Raw genomic sequence first — 20732 nt, 5'->3', positions numbered from 1 at the left:
AGAAGGAAAACTCTGATTCCAAAAAACCTCCGCTGCCTTGCGGCATACCTCTTCAGGGGAAAGGCTAAGGGAGTAAACCCCGACAGAAAATCCGGAGCCGGAGTCCCTAAGGCGGTTTGACGTTGTAGTCAACACCGGCAACTCCTGCGGCGCACCTGAAGCCAAGCTGTATCGACTCCGTCTTTCCCTTGGACCCTTCAGCTGCGAAGAGAGGGGGGGTCTGCTGCATGGGCAACAGCAGACCCTCCATATCACCCTGCCCAGGCTCTGTAGCTTCAGCTTCACTGGAGAGGACACTCCAGCGTCATCGCAAGATGTCGATTCAACACGGGAGGAGACAGATACCGTGTCACTCCCGAGTCGGGCTGCACAGCCATTCTCGGCGGTGCAGATAGACTCTTAAGAAGCTACACCATCGTCTCTCGAGACGGACGGCTGCCGACCTATTCCCAAAAGGATCAGTGGTGGCTTATGGGATCAAATATAATGCCAAACAGGGTAGCCAGGAACAAAAACAGAAAGGAAGGAAGAAGCGTAGCCACCACCTCCAAAGGTGGTTGGAGTTTGGCCGTCTGTAGATCTTTTCCAGCAAAAGAGAGATCCGTCGGATTTCTGGGATTTTGCTTTCTGGCCAATGAAAACATGCAAATGTGTGTACAGAGTATAACTTTTCCTCCTAACTGAATACATTTATTGAGCATCTAGTGGAGTGCTTTGTTCTTGTATGCAAATGCCTTCATAATGAATAAAAGAATGAGGTCACTGGTTCCCAAATTCTAGTCATTTGCATGCCACCTTTCAATGTTTTTGCTTAACTACCTGACTGTAATTTATTTTGTAGTCTTTTAAAAATTAACTTTTAAATATGTTCTTTAAAAAAATCTGTGCCTTTCATAAATGGAATATTTACATCAGTTGCCATAACTAGAAAGTAAATGGTAAAATAAATGTAATTTAAAATAATATCCCACTCCAAGTAGACAATGTCCCTAAAACTCTGTGCTGTGGCACCTTCCTTTGTGCTACAACGGAAGTTTGAAGGTGTTAAGGACTAAAATCACACTAACACAAACTGAAATGGCCAATTCTGTTGATTATATAAGAATGTAAAGGAAGCTAAAAAAGAAAAATCTCATTGTCGGCATCAGTGGTATATTACGTTACCCCACACTGCCCAAGACCCTTTTACATATCATCCCTCTACCTTGGGAAACATTGATCAATTAACTAAAGCTGAAATTTGTGGGGAAGGGTTTCTTTTCTACATGGAAGATATAAAAGATTTTTGCTGTTACACACATCGGGTTCATTTCAACAAGTGCAACATCGAGCCACCGTCACCTACACATTTTGTCACCAGCAAAGAATCGTTGCGATATTGTTGGCCCCAGAACAGAGCACATGTGTCTCCTGAGGAGTGAACAGTCCAGCTAAGACGTGAGAAGATTGTCTAGGGTCCAGCCAGCAGCAGTGACTTATGTTGGACAGCAAAACGAACTATTAGTAAATTTGGAAAGACTGAAAAGTTCCAGTATGTTTCCATCACTCGTTAGTTGTCCTAGTTTCAAGGTGCTTCGATTAAGATCCTGAGTTCTTCTCATACTCTGATATACTCATCTGCCTTCTTTCATATCAATGATACGTAGCAATAAGCAGAATTATCTGCTTAGTGGGTGGAGATCCTTCAAGGTGTGCCAGGGATATTCAACACATATACCAGCAGTGGCACCTGATTTTAATATAATTTCAATTGGCATTCAGTTTGGTTTTGTCCATCTGCTTTGACAGGTTGAATGGTCTGCTTTACTAGTTCAGAAACAATACCTTCTCTCTTGCTACGGGTTGAATCATGTCCCTGCAAAATTCCTGTGTAAAGACTTAGCCCCCACTGCCTCAGAATGCGACCTCATTTGGAAATAGCCATGCAGATGTAATTAGTTCAAATGAGATCATACTGAAATAGGTGTGCTCCTCGTCTATTATGACTAGCGTCCTTACGAAAAGGAGGCCTGTGTGCACGGAGACACACACAGAAGAAGAATGCAGTGTGAATGTGAAGGAAGAGACCAAGATGTGTCTACGAGTGCAGGCACATCGAAGGCTGCCAACATAACCCCAGAAGCTCGGAGAGAGGCATGGACCAGGCTCTCTCTCATGGCCCTCTGAAAGAACCAACCCTACCGACACCTTGGCCTGTGACCTATAGCCTCCAGAACTGCAAGACTACAAATTTCTATTCTTGAAGTCACCCAGTTTGCGGTGCCTTGTTGCAGTGGCCCTAGGAAACCAAGACATCTTGCTTCACCAATCCCACGGCAAGAGGGGAGGGTTGGAAACTCGGCATCGCTCTGCCTACTAAAAACTGCCCTCTCTTGCTTGAATAACAAACCTCGTCAGTATCATTCAATAATAACTCATGTGAAAATGTATACTTGACCCAGAATAATAGTTTTCTGGCGTGTTCAAGGAAAACAAGTGACCTTTTATTAAAGAATTTGCCATTGATTTGGGTGTATTTAACTGATTGGTTAATGAAAAACTTTATCTAATTTCAGGGAACAAGAAAAAGCTTTATTTGTCATTTTCAATATGTTGAAATTTTCAGATAAAGCCTCAAGGGAAAAGTGGCACTAATTACTTAAGTGAGATTTAGTTACCTGATTGTGGAAATATATAAACACTACTGATCTAATGTAAGACGGTAGCCATATGTATTGTAATTTATAATCTGCTTAATTTAAGTGGCATGGGGTTTTTGTTAATATTTTTTAAAATTCTTTAATGATGGGCTCTTGTTACAGTTTTTGTGTGCATTTTAATAATTTAGAAAGCTTGTACTTAAGTTCTAGTAATTATTTTAGCTATAACATTAGTAATAACTATTAATCCTTTTTTTCTTTAAGTAGTATTGACCAAGTTCTCTTACAATCAATGATAAAACTAGTTATTTTCTCTTTTCCCTTTTGTCTACCAACCAATTTCAGTTTATATCTTTGCTAGAGTTTACTTTTGTTTTGTTTCACTTCTGGTCAATTCATCATTCTCACCCATACAATGCAAGAAAAAAATCACTGTAGTTATACCTCCTCTTCTCCTTTATCCCTTTAATTACCCCCAAGTTTTGTGAAGATTAATAAAATGTGTATTCCACTCTGAAACAATTATCCCTGCATGACATTTCCTCTCAGTCTTATTCAGTCCTCAAAGCAATTGTTTTTGCCGGGATTTTTACAATCACATGTGGATGGGCTAAAGTTTTCCCTCCAGTGGCTTTTTCAATAAAGACAATTAGGGAATAACATTCCCTATGTTCTTGCATGTTCAAAGCTGCAACCGGCATTTTTGGCTGGGAATAAAGTTCTTAAATCATAATTTTAAGTCATATTTTCTATCCCTGAGGATTTTGTAGGCAATGCTGCCTATCTTTCTGCCTTTGTTGAAGCTCTTTCCCCACTTTTTATCCAGAATGTGAATTGTTTTCTCTTGGCTGCCCAAAGAAGCGCCCCTTTATGTTTGACATCCAGTAAATTTACAAGCGTATGTCACCATATTGGCCATTCGGTACCCCTTTCATCGGGGCTCCAATTATACACGTCTGGGATCCCCATCTGACTTTAACATCAGTGATTTTTCTCACTAATCCCTTTGAACTTGCTTTTCCCATTCCTGTATTCTGTGGTTTACCACGTTGAGAGCAGGTTTTGTTCTTCATTGTGTGGCTTCCCGTTTCAAATTCATTTTTGTGTGGGCTTCAGTTTTATCTCCCATTTCTTTCCTTTGACCAAGAGCTCTATTATTTTTTCCTTCTGTATTCTTATAATACTTCTCTAGGCTTTTGGACTTCTGACTTAATCTCTGGCTTTTTAGTGATGACTGCTTCAATGAAGTGATTTTGTGGTGCTGTGTTCACGGTGAAAACTTGGTCACAATTTTATCTTCTCCACAGCAATATTTATTTTGTTGAGTGTTCATTATTTTTCACTGTTGTCTCTGTTCAATGCCCCCTTTGCTTTTCATAGTATCTATCCACAACAGTGACTACTTGTTTGAGGTTTCCTTTGTGATTACTCATCTTAGAATAAGATTCCTTGTTTCTAAACCAGTTATTTTCAGGTTTTTATGAAGGAGGTGCTAGGGCAAAATTTTTAATGAAGGGTTTTGTGAATAAGTATTTTTAGACTTTTCTTTCCCCAACTGAAAGAAATAGGCAATTATAAGACTACTTTCTGGCCCACAGGTACTGTTATCTTGAAAATAGGCTTGTGTATGGTTTTTATGTTTACAGTAGTCCCTCTCTATATCGCAGTTCACTTGTCGCAGCCTCACTGTATCGTGGGATTTTTTTAAATATTTAATTATTTACCACAGGTTTTTCGCTATATCGCGGGATTTTGCGGTACTGTACAGTAAATACTAAAATAAATGTAAGGTTCCTACTTCGTGGATTTTCACCTGTCACGAGAGGTCTAGGACATAATACCCGTGATAAGTGAGGAATCACGGTAGTCCTATTTTCTCAGCCTCTCTTACCTAAACAGGGACTGATGGTGAGATGATGAATGACAGCAGCCTAGGAGATGCATTGTATTGTCTAATTCTCATACTGGTGGGGAAACATTAGAGCTGGGCGAAATGCTGACTGCTTCTTACCTGTGACCTTAAGCCAGTTACGTCACCTCTTCAAGCCTTAATGACCTTACTTATAATGTGGGGCCAGTACCATCACTGTTGGACATAGAAGCCCTAGCTCTGAACCATCACACTATTGCTTTGGCCTCCTCTGAAATTAGACAGCTGACATTTTAATTAAGAATTTGGGCTGCATGTAAGTCTTTGATTTTCCTCAAAAGTGATACTGTAGAGACCTAATTTTGCCAGACTCCACAGTGTCTCCAGCTATGTGATTCAATTCTCAGAAAATCAGGGTAGCTCAGGCCCTCCAGCACAGTGTTGGGAGGGTCGGGAATGTGTGCTACGAAATACCAAAGAGTCATGATAGGTCGTGGTGGCAACTGTGCCATTCAAATTCTCGAACAGTGAAAAAAAAAAAATGAAACAGTTTACAGTGATTTTTTTTTTTAAATTGAGACTTTAGGCTGTAAATGGCACTGATAGTCCATGCTGATAAAAGGTGAAGACAGTGATTTGGCTCAAATGAAACTAAACCATTGTATGTGGACTCTCTATGTACAAAGGAAGGGAATGAGCATTCATGAAATGCCAGACACTATTCTAAGAATATAAAATATTTTGTATGTTAAGAGTATGTATGATGAAAACCATTATCCTGATGTAAACCATAGTGACTCAATCTTTTCTTCCATTCCAAGAAATAAGATTTTTCTATATATTTGTCATGACAGATGCTGATACCAATTATTTAGAAGAAGAACAACACCATTTCCAGGGTTGGTGGCATTCCTGTGTTTGGTGAGTTTCTGTTCTTAGTTATTTCCTTCCATGAAAATGCATTTTAACATATATAATCATAATATGTATTTGTTGTTTAGTGTGTATTTGGGTTAGATTAGCCCTTTTCTTGGGAATAATAGATTCCATAAGGTTCAAAGAGATGATCTCACTACAGAGTATATACATGATCTGGTGAATCAGTGTCCCTCCCTGTGAAAAGCGATTGGTACAGAGATGAGCACTCAGTCCAAAGTGAACCAATCAGAGGCTTTCCTGTGACTTTGGCAAAATGTGTCAGAAAAAGACTTTCCATTGAGGCTTTCCAGCTGATCTGGTATGTGTGTCTGGAGTTTCCAGAGGCCATCTGGTCCACCAGGTGGAGAAAGTCCATCTGAAACATGCAAGGAATGAGCCGGTAACAGTATTGGAGCATGTGGCTCTCTGGATGTTTCAGCTCTGTGAGCCAACAGAGTTCTCTTTTTGCTTAAGTAGTTTGAGTTGGGCAGACAAAAAGGTAGGTAGAAATACAGTGATTTTTGGTGACCTCACTAAGACAATGTGGACTCGCAGAATTACACAGTGACATGGACTGGTGACCTCAAGCAAACAAATTAATGTTAGTCTCAGTTTCCATTGTGAGAGATATGGTAATATAGGATCACATAAAATCTGAGGCCCTACTTCATCTTCTGTTTTTATTCCAAGTTCCATTGCTTTAACTTCATTAATTCATAGTTGCCTCTTACCTGGAAGTCATAGCATTCTCTACATACTGATGATTATCATAGCTAGCTAGGGCAAGTCTTATTTTTAGGTGACAATCCTAGCTCTCTGTTTCTGAGTCTCACTCCACCTCCATCCCAAGCAGCTACACTGCAGATACGTGTTGTTAGACAGCCATGGGGCTTGCACAGCAATGCACATTTGGCTCTGAGAAAATCCATCCCTTCCACCCAGAGAGCCAACTTGACTACTTGCATTCAATGAACAGAAAATCATGTACAAAGGCCATTATGCGATGTCTCTTACTTAATGCCTTTATTTTTTCCCTTATATTCCTCTTACTCCTATTCAGAAATCATTCTGATGAATAATTTCTGCACAAATTCACAGTGAAAACTTCTAATTCTTTTGAAAAGGGGATTCGCATCTATTGCACATAAACACAAACACATGTGTGTCAGTAGACACTAAGACTAGAAATTCCACTTTAAACTGGCAACAGTAGCGTGGTTCTGAATATCCTGCACTATTTGTCATTGACCTCCTAAGTCAGTCAAGAGTATTACATATGGACATCAGCATGTGTTTTGAATATAATTCTGTATAGATTATTAAAATTGCATAATTTTAGAAAAACCTTATATTAATCCTATTGACATTCTCCTGTGTGACAAGCTGCTCAGGAAGAATCCCAGTTCTGTGTGTGCTCTAAAGTAAAGAGTACGCCTCACATGAAGGCCAAGAGCTTGCTTAACTTTAAAGTATGTCACTACTATTTATTGGATACAAACATAAACAAGACCAGTGTTATAGTTAGGTGAGTCCTTCTAGTTGGCCCCTGTTCCACCTACCTGTTATTAATTGAATTTACCTCCAATGTACCCAGATATTAACAGATGGGTTTCATGTACTATGAATAGCCCATATGTAAGTTCAAGAGATAATTTTATATCCAGGTTTATATAACTCTTACAAGATCCTAGACATACACAGAGATATTTATGCAACATATACAGTTTGTTTTTTCTCCTAAACTGGTGCCTCCTTAGTGATTAGTTTTCTGGGAACCTCTGTTTAATTTGCCCTATACACAGAATTTAGAAGCCTAAGCTATGTCAGAGGCCTTGACATTCTCTAAAAGTTGTAACTCTCAGCTTCTAAAACCCTTCTTTAAATCTGATCAATGACATACTTTAAATATGCTTATGAAAATTTATAATTTCCCTTTTATTCATTATACTTAAGGAAAAACCTTTTGATCCTATTTAGAATAAACTACCAATGTCAAATATACAGTGTGTGTGGTAATCTAGTGAAAGGAGCCACAGGTAGGGTGTCCCTTCCTCTGCCACCTCTTTGCGCTCAGACTGTTAGGGGAGCCTTCTAACTGATTGCTCTGGCCTCAGTGTTTTCCCTTCATGATTTATTCTCACTAACATCAAGTGTATTTTCTAAACTAACATCTGACCCCAAATCATCATCCCAAACAAAAACCTCCCATTGGCTGATTATTGCCTATAGGATTGATAATGACAGTAGTAATAACATTGATAATTATGGGAGCCAGAAGTTATTGGATTTACTCTGTGCTAGCTAGACACTATGTGATATACTTTACATACATTTTCTCATTTCATGTTTATTGGAACTCTCCAAAAGATTATGGTTGTAGAAACTGAGGCTCAAAGAGGTTAGGTAATTTATCCAGGATTACATAGCTAGTCTGTGACGGAACCAGAATTCAAACTCAGATCTGTCTACTAAAGCTTGTAGTCTTTGCCATGATACTATGTGGACTCTTCTTCCTAATGAACCAGGATCCTTGGCTAGTCTTTCATAAAACAGAAACCCTTCATTAGTTCTTAAAAACCTCGTAACACTTTTTAACCCACATCTTCTTCTCCAACTCTGTTTTCTTGGTATTGTCTTTAAAAATCATATCCCATCTTTTAATTTTTTAGGTGTTTTTTTTTTTAATTTTTCCCAACTTTTCTACCTTTGCTCTTCCTTTTCACCTTTAGGCATTGTACCCATTCTCTGCATCCTCAGTCATTCAATAAACAGGTCATTACTATTAAGCACCTACTGATGGGTTATTATCCCTGTCTTCCATAAACTCACTGACTAATTGTGGCATCAGGTATGGAAGAGGATCTATTCCATAATAGAAATAGCTGAAAATGTGCCCAGGGCTCAAAAAGGTATTGGGAAAGAATCAAAATTCTAATCTCTTTATTAAATCCCATCTCCTATTTTCATTGGTAAATATTGATTCCTTTCAGATAAATTACAAACTCCCTGACCAAAAAACAAAGTCCTACATTTCTTTTGTACACTTTCTCTCATAGCTTAGACATAGGTACGTAGTAAATATTTGGTACATAGTAAATATTTCTACTAACAAGGATGTATGCATAAGATAGCTTTTATGTCCTACCTAGTTTTTTCAAAAAAATTTCTTGGTGGAATGTGTGTATTTAGTAACATGAATGTCTATATCTGAAAGTATATTTTCAAATATGTAGAAAGTTATTGTGCTGAAATTTAAGAATCAAAACTAAGAGCTGCTGACAGATGTATTCTATTTGATAAATATCCTCGCTGAGCACAGAAGTGTTGAGTTCTGCCTTATTGGCACCATGGCATTATTATGTTAAGCCAATTGGGTGAGGGATCTGAAAGGCTTTATAAAGTATATTCTTTACCAGTGATTCCCAAAGTGTGATGCGAGGACCCCTGGAGGGTCCCCATATCAGAGTTCAACCAGAGAAACAGACCCAGTAGGAGATGTATATTAAGAGATTTGTTGCAAGGAATTGGCTTTCATGATAGTGGGGCCAGTGAGTCAAGTGTGACATCCATGGGCGCGGCCATCGGCAGACCAGGCTGGAATTACAAGCACAAACTGAAGCCGCTCTCCGCAGATGGCATTTCTTCTACTTCAGGGAAGGCACAGCTCTGCTTCTAAGGTCTTTCAGCTGATTGTATCAGGCCCATCCAGTTTATCTGGGATAGTATCTCCTATTTAAAGCCCATTGATCAACCCCTCCACCCACCACCCCACCCTCCCCCCGGACTGTCATCCTGCTTTCTATCTGAGTCTGTCTCTATTTTGCTTGTTAGTTCAGGAGTTCATTAGATTCCAACATACGACTGAAATTGCATGGTATTTGTTCTTCTTTTACTGGCTTATTTCACTTAGCAGAGAGAAAAAGGACTCATGGACAGGGACCACAGTGTGGTGGGGGTGAAGGTGAAAGAGGGTCTGGGGGGAAATGGTAATGGAAAAAACTACAGTAAAAAATGAACTATTTTTTAAAAGTAAAGCCCATTGAGTATGGACTTTAATCACACCTACAAAATACCTTCACAGCAACACCTAGACTGGTGCTGGGTTGAGGAACTGGGGGCTGTAGTTTAGCCAAGTAGATGCATAAAACTACCCATCACAACCCACAAAACTCAGGGATCCATGAATCCTCCCTTTTCCAACTATGTATATATGAAGCTGGATCTTTCCTCATATACTTAAAGCAAAACAACCTATTATGGTAGAGTGAATGCGTTAACAGGTATGAAAACCCAGCTGGCTTCTAATCCAAATACTAAAGAGCTTTAGAAAAATTCTCACTGATATTTTTGTTTTAAAAAAATTGTTATTTTCATTAAAATATTAACACATGATTTCTGGTCATGATGGGGGCATAGGTAGATGCTTTGCCTCCTCATGCAACCATAGATACAATTACAACCAGGTGTCCAAAACAAATAACAACCAGGACCACCAAAAAATAGCTATATGGAAGTCTGACAACCAAGGATTTAAAGAAGCCACATTCATCCAGATGAGTAGAAGGGGCAGAGTTGAGGGAACAGGGCAGAGAGGCAGTGAGTTGTGGAGAAGTGGCAGCAGCCGAACGATGGTCACACATTCATGTGTGGTGGGTAAAAATGAGGAGGAATACCCTGGGAGCAAGCAATCCCAGCCCCAGTCCAGACCACACAGCACAGGGCTCCTGCACCAGGAAGATAAACCCTCCTTACCTCTGGGTGTAAAAGCCAGTGGGAGTTGCAGCTGTGGAAGAAACTGCCAGATTTTTACCCCTTAAAGGGCCCACATGGTCTTAGAGTGTAAGCAAACCCCAGGGCAACAGCCTGAAGGGTGCCAATCACATAGGGAAGTGGTGAAGTGACAGCAAATGGGGCGAGTGTTGGGCAAATCATCACAAGCCAGGTAGCTGCATCGTCCCCTCTCTAAGCGCCCTACTACACACAAAGCCACAAAGCAGTGAAGTGGTCTGCCCCACTCTGGCAATTACTTAAGGCTCCGCCCCACACAATTTACAGGTGCCTTTACTACATGGGCCATGCTACTGATACAGGGAGTAAAAACAGCTCTGCCTAATACACAGAAACAAATACAGGGAGGCTACCAAATTGAGGAGACAAAGAAATATGGCCCAAATGAAAAAAAAGAACAAAGCCCCAGAAAAAGAACTAAACGAAATGGAAATACCAACCTATCAAATGAAGAGTTCAAAACACTGGTAATAAAGATGCTCAGAGAACTCATAGAATATGGCAAAAAAAATAAAGGAAGAAACGAAGGTTACACGAAGTGAAATAAAGAAAAATATACAGGGAACCAACAGTGAAGGGAAGGGAGCTGTGATTCAAATCAATGATTTGAAACACAAGGAAGGAAACAGTCACCCAGAACAGAAAGAAGGAACAAGAATACAAAAAAACGAGGAGAGGCTTAGGAACCTCTGGGACAACTTTAAATGTGTCAACATCCGAAACACAGGAGTGCCAGAAGGAGAAGAGGAAGAGCAAGAAATTGAAAACCTATATTAAAATATAATGAAGGAAAACCTCCCAAATTTGGCAAAGAAAATAGACATACAAGCCAGGAAGTACAGAGAGTCCCAAACAAGTTGGACCCAAAGAAAACCACAACAAGACATCATAATTAAAATGCTAAAAATTAAAAAATAAAGAGAATCTTAAGCAGCAAGAGAAAAGCAAAGCATTACCTACAAAGAAGTTCCCATAAGACTATCAGCTGATTTCTCAAAAGAAACTTTGCAGGCAAGAAGCGGCTGGCAAGAGGTATTCAAAGTGATGAAAAACAAGGACCTACAACCAAGATTACTCTGTCCAGCAAAGCTGTCATTCAGAATTAAAGGACAGGCAGATAAAGTGCTTCCCAAACAAGGTAAAGCTAAAGAAGTTCATCATCGCCAAGCCATTATTACATGAAATGTTAAAGGGACTTTTTTAACAAAAAGAAAATCAAAACTATGAACATTAAAATGACAACAAACTCACAACTATCAACAGCTGAATCTAAACACAAAAACTGAAACTAAGCAAACAATCAGAATAGGAACAGAATTATAGGTATGGGAATCAGTTGGAGGGTTATCAGCCAGGAGGAGGCAGGGAGAGAATGAGAGAAATGGTACAGGGATTAGGAAGCATAATTGGTAGGAAAAAAAATAGGGGGATGTTAAGAACAGTATAAGAAAAGGAGAAGCCAAAGAGCTTATATGCATGACCCATGGACATGAACTAAGTGGGGCGGGGGGTAGGGGGGCATTGCTACAGGGAAAGGGGTTACTGGGCAGAGAGGAACAAAGGGGGGAAAATTGGGACAACTGTAACAGCATAATCAATAAAATATATTAAAATAAAAAATTAACATGTAATATATTCTTTTTAAAGAAAAAATTATTTTAAGTTTTTCTAATTTTAAGTTTCTAATACAATAAATATAGGTGGATTTAGCACATATAAACAAAAAAAAGGCATTAGGATTCATTTGGTCTTTAAGGGTGTAAAGTAACCATGATTCCAAAAAGACTGAGAACCACTGTCCTATGCAAATATAACAATTATCAAACCTTACCCTTATCAATATAATGAACCTACCTCAGTAGGTATCCTTATATTTGGCATAGATCATTGCAAATGTCTTCTGTTGCAGAGCATGAAGTAGACAGCATAAAAATTTGGCCTTCCTTCGTGACTGTCAGAACCACCTCATCTGTTCCTCCTCGTGAGAAAATTATTATTCAAAAAATGACAAGCTCTTTTTGTGACCTCCTAATGACTTGACCTGATACTATAAAGTGCATATTTGAATTTTGGCTATAAATACTTTCAACATCAGTATTCAGTATTTTATTCTGAAACTTACTTTCTGCAGATCCCAGTAAGTTATCCCTGCCAAGTTTCCTACGTGATGGTCAAAAATACTTATGTTGGGGATATTTTTACTCATGTTTCATATGCTAAAAATGAGTAAGCTAAAAAAGTGGGTAGAAAGGGAATTGCAATGGCTTTCTATCCCAGTTAGTAAACATTGAGTTATTCTTCACTACTTAGTCACATTTTGATTACCCGGAAAAATCAGGGGAAAGGAAATCATGGAAAAGTCAAGTTATGATAAAAACAAAAGTGGTCAAAAGATGGTGCCAAGTTAATTTGATGAAAATTAACCTAGACAAAAATGCACATCATACTCTAAAACATATTACCATTATTTAGTGTTACCCTAAAGAGTTAAGTCAAAGGAGCATAAATACAATCTTTTAAGACAGAGGTTGCAAACTAAGATTGCTAAAGGGACCAGGCAGGTAAGGTAACCTCCTGAAGCGGTCCAGATGGGAAATGGTGAGACTTGTGCCCAGCCCCAACTGAGTGGTCGCTAGTCAGCAATAGCCAACTCTTGATTTGGAAGGTGTACTCACAGTTGTTGGTTTTTTGACTTGTTTTACAGAAAAGGAATCTGCTTTCTTATGAGAAATAATTCAATGTTTAAATGCTGCCAACTGATCTAAAATTTAAGTCTGTGCAGGCCAAGCAGAATATTTCTGCTGCTCCTCTCACCGCTCTGTAACACCTGGTTTAGGAACACTGAATATCACATAAAGTACTTGATGACAAAGGACCAAGAATACCACTAGGGTGTTCTTGACTTGCTGTTGTTGTTCAGCTGAGCCTGTCCCTACCCTTTCAATACCATTTAGTAGAAAGTTTCATCATCGTTATTTTATATCTAAAATTACTTCAGAAATCAAATTAATTGGTGGAGGCCCAGTCCGAGACTTCCCACTCCTTCAAATTGCTTGCCTTTAAAAGTTTGCTCAACATCTACCTGAAGAAAGAGCAAAGCTTAGCGTGGACAAGGGTAGATAAGTCTCCCTGAACTCACCTTGTTTACTCAGTGAATCAGTCCTGCAGTTATCCCAACCCATCACCTTGGAAGTTCAGAAAACGTGTAAGGCAGGATTACTCAGCCTCAGCACTATAGACGTTCTGGGCTAGGTAATCTTTAGTGGTAAGAGGGTGTCCTGTGCAATGTAGGATGTTTAGCAGTGATTCTGGGTTTTACCCACTAGATGAAGTAGCACCCCCAGCCCAGTCTGACTATCAAAGATGTCTCCAGAGATTGACAAAGGCAGCAGGGTCGGGGCGGAGGGTGGGAGGCAGGTGATCCCTTGCTGAGAACCTCTAACCTAGGGGTATTCAAGCATGCCCCCCCCCCCATGTCCCTCACCTCCTCTCAGGCTGCTTACACTCTATTCTTCCTAAGAAGAGCTGTGGTACATGAAACATGTTCCATGGCATCACATTTGCTGAGGTGGTCGATGCCCTGGGCAACTTCCCTGCTGTCTGTCCCCTTGTCTTCGTCCTGAAGGAACTCGTTTTATGGCTCTTCTCACCTTGTAACTCCTCATGATTTTATTTACTCAACCCTTGCTCTTTCATCCTATACCAGTGCTTGCCTCTGATTAACCAGCGAAAAGGCTTTAAGTTGTTTTCCATTCCAAGTACTTAAACATCATTTGGCTCTTTAGTGAAGATTCATCTAGACCCTTCACTTTATCATGACTAAAATTAAGATTATTAAGCATTGACATTTCAAAGTCATCATAAGACAGTTTTTTTCTCTATAACCTTTTCTGTTATATTTCAGTTTGTTTGAAGAATTTTATGACCCTGTGTTGTTTTGTTTAACTTTTTTGGAATGGGGAGAACTCCATGAATTTTTAAAATCTAAGTATAGTCAGCATACAATATTAAGTTAGTTATATTTGTCCCAGGTGTACAATATAGTGATTTGAGATTTTTATACCTCATAATGTGACCACCCAACTAATTCTAACTTTTTTAATGGGAATAATTATGGTCATTTACTGAGTCAAATTATGTAGAGTGTACTTAACATGGTGTTTGGCACAAAATAAGAGCTCAGTCATATTTATAGCAAACAGCACCAGTAAAATTAGCACAGCTCATGAGTATGAAGGCCATCCTGGTAATATACTCCTGGAGGTGGGTTATGGGGACCAAAGCTATTGTCAACAATTGCTTCTTTAACAGGCAAGTTTGGGCAGCAAGAATATTAAAGGTTAAACATCACAAGCTGTATAAAAACATGCATATGAAAATCATAGAAGGTCAATTAAAACTGCAGATGCATACAAAATGTTCACTTTACGTCAGTGTGAAAAAGTTGACTGCAGGGAAGGGGAACTTCTCTGAAGCTCTGTGATGTGTGATCTTTCAACACGACTAATTAAGGCGTCCCGGCAGCCAGACAAAAGAAACATGGCCTCTCTAACAAAAACTGAACATAGTATTGCTTACCTATTATTTGATATTAGGGTTCTAATTAGCCAGACAGTGGCGTTTAATTCCAACTTCATGATATAAATAACTTGCCACATGCCTGTTATTATTTACAATTACTAGGCAGCTTGAAAATAGGCCTATGCTCTGAGTACTCCATAATCATGGGGCTTGTCCCGAAATTATGTGCACTTCTCTCTGTTAGGGAGATGGCGAGGGAAGGAGCACTGGCCTCAAGAGTGAGGGACGGTGGCTTGTGTTCCCAGCTCTGCCACCCACCTCCTATATGGCCTTGAGCAGACATTAACCTCTGTAGGGGTCAGAGGCCTCACCCACAGCACAAGGAAGCAGCGCTAAATGACCTCTAATGACCTTCTGGCGCTAGCTTTCTGTGATTAACCAAATCTGTGAGTCTAGGTCACGCTGGTGCCAAGAAGCCATAGGACTCTGAGAAAAGGGAGGAAGAAGAACAAGGATTTGAAAAGCACTCTTCTCATTAGCAGATGGAGAAATATGAAATGCCAAGTGCCTCTTTAAAAAAATCCAGGCTGTTGAAAGCATTAGGCAAATTCATATTCTTAAAAATTCATAGCTTGTGTCTTACAGTTACAGCTATTCACATTTTACATGTTGTGGGTGCTTCATCTTTTCTAAAATGTTTTCTATATCCATGTTTCTTCTCAGTAGTCTGATAGGATCCAAGAGTACTCACAAATTCAGTTACCCTAGCAACCAACCAAGATCATATGGAAAGATATTCATGAAGTTAGATATTATATTAATTTGTTCCCACCTCCTTTAATTCCTAGGCTTGGTAATATCCCCCTTTTACTACCCTCAAAATAGGCTTGCTGTTTGTTCTACCTTCTCTTTTATTTATGGACCCAACAATAATTATCCATCGATATGGCAACTGGTTCATGACATTTACCCCAACTAGCAGAGTTTCAGGAAACTCAGTAAAAAGATTATACATGAAAATTTCCTTTTAGGGTGTGAATCAAAGCTCTCAATAAGCCCATTAATAATTCTGATTTCCCTTATGTTTGAAGCATTCCTATAATCTGTAATAAGAATACATTGGTACCACTTTTCTTATTCTGTATAATCAAGTAATAATCAATAAGCACCATGACTACCGCAAAATGGGACTTCTGAAGCCTTGAGGGCAAATTCATCACAGGCACACATACAAAAGTCACTGCGTGGAGTCTTTTCTTTCTTTCTTAAGGGCCCTTGAAACCCAGCAACTGAATTATATGCCAGGCCCCCAAGGAGCGCCACAAGGTTATAATTGTCTCACTTATTTACATGCATTGCCAAAGGTGAACGGACAAAGTCGTTTTTGTAGCATTTGTAGGGAAGAAGATTGCTTATGAATTTTGATATCGCTGGCTCATTGGTTCACAGAAAGTAGGAATTTATGCAAGCACCATGTCTAACAGCGATGGTGCTGTGTAAACACGCAGCCGAGCCGGGAACAAGTGTCCTCACTGTTCCGGGCCTGGGGCCCACCCTCACAGACGTGCTATTCTTCTCTTTCTCTCCTGGCCCCAGTGAGACAGCTTCTTTTTCCTTTGTCCTTGACCGGCCACGGTGGTTTCTTTCCGGGCCATCTTCTTCTCTGAGTTTCCAAGCGAGTGTCAGCTCAGTGCCTGACCTTGACCCCTTCAGATATAATCTGAGAAATGAAGAACGCCGTAGGAAAGAGAAATGATGTTTTAGCCAAGCTGTACAAGAGAAATGATGCCACGCTCAAGCCCTGTTTTCCGTAGCTTCTAATGGAGCCCGCTTGGGAGGGACATCAGCTTTGCTGGGGTGAGTAAAAGGCCCCTGGCCCTTCCTATGCAATGGGGAAGTGACCCCTGATTCTGAGGTTTCAAGCAGGCCCAGGCTAGAACCACTTTTCTTTATACCACGTTTGAAATGTCATGTGGCTTGCTGGGTGTGAGATCCACATTCCACTTAGAATAAAATGTTGTGTTTTTCTTTGCTTGATTTCATTAGAATAAACTGATGGGAAATGCTACTTCCTTATGCAGTAGAGCTTAGAGTTTGCAGCTTGAATGTACCTGAATAGGTTTTATGTCAAATAATACATCCCACAGTCTTCCAGTGTGGCCCGAGGAAGCAGATGGAGCTACTGCCTTGTTCTCAAAGCAGAAAGAAACTACAGCTTTGAGGCAGAGACTGAGGTCATTTCATGGCTTCCCCATTGCACCTGGGTAAACTGAAGCTGCCACATTGCCGCAGTTTTCAGCTGTAGGTGGCAACTTTGGTTCTCCTTTGAGATCAAGGAGAAAACTGATGCTTAAAGAAAATATATTTACTCCTGGAATGTTAAATGCTCACCCCAGAAAAAGCCCCATGTGTGCAGGGAGGTCTGTGATGAGCACTTTTAGGACAATCCTACTTTGTCACACTGTTAAGGCTGGGGCAAAACATCTCCAAACACAGGTGAAAAGTGACTTTTTTAAAAAAAACCCTTAAGCAGGTGGTTGTTTAGTCTGCAGAAGTTCACGTACACAGTAGAACTCATTTGTCTTCCAAACTTGCTGCACAATTCTGGTCCGGGTAGCCAGAGGGGGCTTCAGAGTTCTGGAGAGGAACTTGGCCTCTAAGAGTCAATCTAGAGCCCTGCTCCTTTCTTCTTCAACAGTCCTTTCCCTGCTTCCAGATCTTGCAAACATACACTCAAGAGTGCTGGGAGCATTATTCCATTAACAGATGCACTTACATGAGGCCATTAATCAGGGAAATCACAGATGTTGTTTTCTTTAGAGATATTGCTATAATTACTCCTAATAGCACCTACTGAATGTGTCATTTCCTTGCCATTGATGACTTTTTAAAAATGTATCAGATGATTTATTTCTTTGAGTCTATCTGTATGGATTTAAGTTGTATTTGTGCCTCGGAGGGTTCAGGATCTGTCATCCAGTTTTCACCACGTGTTTCCCAAAGAATGTAGCAGGGAAATCTCCCATATGGGTATAGTCAAAGGCTCTTGAGAGACTGGAGGTTGAAACCCACCTGCTGAGTTTGCAATCAAACCATATTCTCCTTATGCTAAAAAGATGGGTGTTATCGTCTTAAGGCATGTGGTGTTAATAAATCCAGCTGAAGGCATCTGCGTCCTCAAAGGAAGAGCTAGGAAGGAGACTCAGTCCAGCTGCCAGGTTTACAGAGGGTGAAACTGAGCCCCAGAGAAATGAAGTCGGAGTTACTGAGACAAAACTGCAACCTGAATCCAAGGCTCATGTGGCCCTCCTGCCACACTCAGGATGGCCCTTGCCACATCAGAAGGGATTAGAAGTCTCCTTGACTTGAGAGCAAACTAAAATAGGTTGGATTTCTGAAATTACTTACGCTCTTAAAAGCAAAAATTCAGATGGACCTTTTTAAATCCTGGTTTAAACCTAGGGAGCTGTCTGCATTGCATTTTAAATATCACTGATTTGTCCTTGGTGAGTGGCATTGTTTTAAATTTTTATTCTAAACAATTCAAGCACCTGGAGCCCTTTCTCCTTCTCATCTTTTAGTTCTCTATGGAATACACTTTTATTGAAAGATTGAGTAAATAGGTAGTAAGTGACAATAGCAGTGATGTGGCTTAGTAGGAAAAATACTCATTGGGATCGAACTTGGATTTGAATCCCTGTTTTACTTCTTGGTATTTGTGTGACCTTAGACAAGTTACTCAGCTTCTCAAATCCTCACTCAGAGTGAGAGAGGGAGAGAAAACACCATGAGATCACCTAGTGCAAGGCAATGACTGCCTTACAGAAGGCTTAATAATTATTAGTTATTACTATTAATAGGAACCAGAAGAGAAAGAATGGTAACTGTCATTTTTTAATGCCTTAATGTCTAGAGGGGGAAAAAAATCTCATTTTCTGGTTTTGGCATTAATGATCAGTGGCTGCTGCCAGAAATTCAGGAAGCCTTGAGATAACAGCCTGAAAACCGTATTTTGGGGGACAAGGTGCTTGTATCTCTTGATGGAGGCTGTTGCATCAGCATTGGTGTAGTGTTATAATTGAACTCACTAGGTTGAAGAACAACACAGGAACACAAAAGAATGTATTGAGTGTTTCTTTGCCTCATCTGCTTGATTAAATAAAAATTTCAGATCCCTATCAGATCCCTACAATGACCAGCAACCTGGATGTTGAAGTTTTCACACACCTGCCACCATATGTTTTCTACCATCTCCCCGGGTACAGCCTGGAGCTGTGGCTCTCGACGTGGTTCCTGGGCATCAGCATTACTCAGAAACTTGTTAGAAATGCACATTCTTGGGCCCTACTCCAGACCTGCTGAGGCAGAAACTCAAGACGACAAAAGAATGTGCTTTTCATAAGCCTCCAGGAGATGCTGATCCTCACTGTGGTCAGAGAACATGAGCTGGTGCTTAATGTACCACAGTGTCTCTCAAAGTGAATCAGGAGCAGGAAAGTCCCCAAAATGATCTGATAGGATGAAGAAGGCTTCAGGGGACATCACATAGCTGAACCACTAGTGAAAGTTTTCCCTCTCTGGTCTCTTTGAATCCTTATGTCTCCATTCATATTAATGGTTTTTAATACCTCTCTAATCATTGCTAATCTCCTTTTCCAAAAAAGAGAGCAGGGTGAAAATTCAGTCTTTAAGGAGTAGCAGAGTCTAACTAAAACTTAGTGATACTTTGCATTCACCTTCAAGAATGCCTTTGCTTTAGATACATATTATTAAAATTAGTGTTTACTTCCAGTCAAGGCATAGTTAAATACACTTCGCCTCCACATACAACTATAGCAAAAAATACAACTAGACTACAAAACAAATTTAACCCAGAATTGTCAGAAAATCAAGCTGTGTGGAAGTCTTGACAACAAAGGATTTAAAAAAGCCACATTCATCCAGACAGGTAGAAGGGGCAGAGATGTGGAGAGGCGTAGAGACATGGAGTGGCACAGAGAGGTGCAGAGATGGTAACAAGGCAGTCCCACACCCAGGTATGGTGAGTAAAAAATGGGAGGGATACATCAGCAGCAATGGATCCCGGCCCCAGTCCAGACCACCCATCCCAGGGTGACCCAGCAGAGGAGCAGATGAACCCAAGAATCAAATCAATGATTCTGAACACAAGGAAGGAAAAAGTATTAATCAGAATAGCAGGAAGAAAAAAAATTCAAAAACAAAAAGGATAAGCTTAGGAACCTCTGGGACATCTTTAAATGTACCAACATCAAATCATAGGGGTGTCAGAAGGAGAGGGGAAAGAGCAAGAAATTGAAAACTTATTTGAGAAAATAATGAAGGAAAACTTCCCTAATGTGGCTAAGGAAATAGACGTACAAGCCCAGGAAGCACAAAGAGTCCCAAACAAGCTAGACCCAAAGAAGACCATACTGAGACACGTCATAATTAAAATTTCAAAGGTTAAAAATAAAGAGAGAATCTTAAAAGCAGCAAGAGAAGTTAATTACCTACAAAAACATTCGCATTAAGAGTATCAGCTTATTTCTCAAAAGAAACTGCAGGCTAGAAGGGACTGGCAAGAGGTATTCAATGTGATAAGAAAGCAAGGACCTACAACCTACATTACTCTGTCCAGCAAAACTATCATTTACAATGGAAGGGCAGGTAAAGCACTTCCCTGACAAGATAAAACTAAAGGAATTCATCATCACCGAGCCATTATTATATGAAATGCTAAAGGGAATTCTATAAGAAAAAGAAGATCAAAACTAACATTAAAATGGCAATAAATTCACAAGTATCAATAACTGAATCCAAATAACACACTAAGCAAACAAGCAGAACAGGAACAGAAGCATAGAAACGGAGATCATTTGGAAGGTTATCAGTTGGGAGGGGGAAGGGAGAAAATGGGGGAAAAGGTACAGAGGTCAAGAAGCATAACTGGTAGGTACAAAATAGACACGGGGGTGATAAGAACAATATAGGTGATG

The 20732-nt window shown here is 39.9% G+C and overlaps 1 long non-coding RNA gene across 1 annotated transcript in view; it reads left to right on the top strand.

The window, feature by feature from the left end:
• Nucleotides 1–20732, top strand: part of LOC150000961 (uncharacterized) — an 87658-nt gene that overhangs the window by 30335 nt on the left and 36591 nt on the right. Inside the window, exon 2 of the long non-coding RNA XR_016513378.1 lies at nucleotides 5364–5430. This is a non-coding gene — a long non-coding RNA (uncharacterized LOC150000961). The remainder of the gene's footprint in view (nucleotides 1–5363; nucleotides 5431–20732) is intronic.

Source organism: Furipterus horrens, unplaced genomic scaffold (assembly GCF_987537825.1).
Source record: "Furipterus horrens unplaced genomic scaffold, mFurHor1.1.pri manual_scaffold_10, whole genome shotgun sequence".
Lineage (NCBI taxonomy): Eukaryota > Metazoa > Chordata > Mammalia > Chiroptera > Furipteridae > Furipterus > Furipterus horrens.
This window is presented reverse-complemented; position numbering and strand designations above follow the sequence as displayed.